The following is a 704-nucleotide window of genomic DNA, read 5'->3' on the forward strand; positions in this document are numbered from 1 at the left end:
GCGCAGTCGCGATGTCGGTGGCCGGGCTGAAGAAGCAGTTCCACAAAGCCAGCCAGGTAGGGAGGCACAGAAGAGGAAGGGAGGAGGGCTGGGGAGCTGCGGCCCCCCGAGGCTCCGGCTCCCTTAGGGGCTTCTCTTGGGGCACGATTTCTTCCCGCCCCGGAGGGTGCGAGGGTGGGGTGAGAGGGCGCCTGCTCTCTCCTTGGCTCCTTGGCGCCTCCTCCTTCCCTGTCCCCAGACCCCTGCTCTACCCCGGGCCAGCGTGAATCTAAGAGGTTCTGTGGAGGAGAGAGCAGAGGTGGCGGGCGCTGGGTCTCGGGCGTGCGGAGGCCTCCAGGCGCTCTGGAAGGAGGACCTTAGGGCCTTAGGGAGTACGATCCCGGCAGAGCCTCCCTCGAGTCCCCGGACTTCTTGTTGGGAGCTCCTTGGGGGACACATCCTGCCTCCTCCGGGCACCGGCGCCTCAAGGGATGCTGTGTACTTGGCTCTAGGCTGGGCCCCGATGCGCTCCAGGCGCGCGCCTGGAAATGGACCCGTCCTCCCCTCCCCGCCCCCGTCTTCCCTGTGTCGGTCCGGGGCTGGGCATCAGGTTCCTGCTCGCAAAGAGCTGACAGTCTGGTGGGGAGACACCGAGACAGGCATATAAACATGCTAGACACACCTCCGCGCACTGAGAATGGCAGATAACACAGTGGGGGCGTCGG

The sequence above is a fragment of the Galeopterus variegatus genome, unplaced genomic scaffold, assembly GCF_000696425.1.
Source record: "Galeopterus variegatus unplaced genomic scaffold, G_variegatus-3.0.2 Scaffold9084, whole genome shotgun sequence".
NCBI lineage: Eukaryota > Metazoa > Chordata > Mammalia > Dermoptera > Cynocephalidae > Galeopterus > Galeopterus variegatus.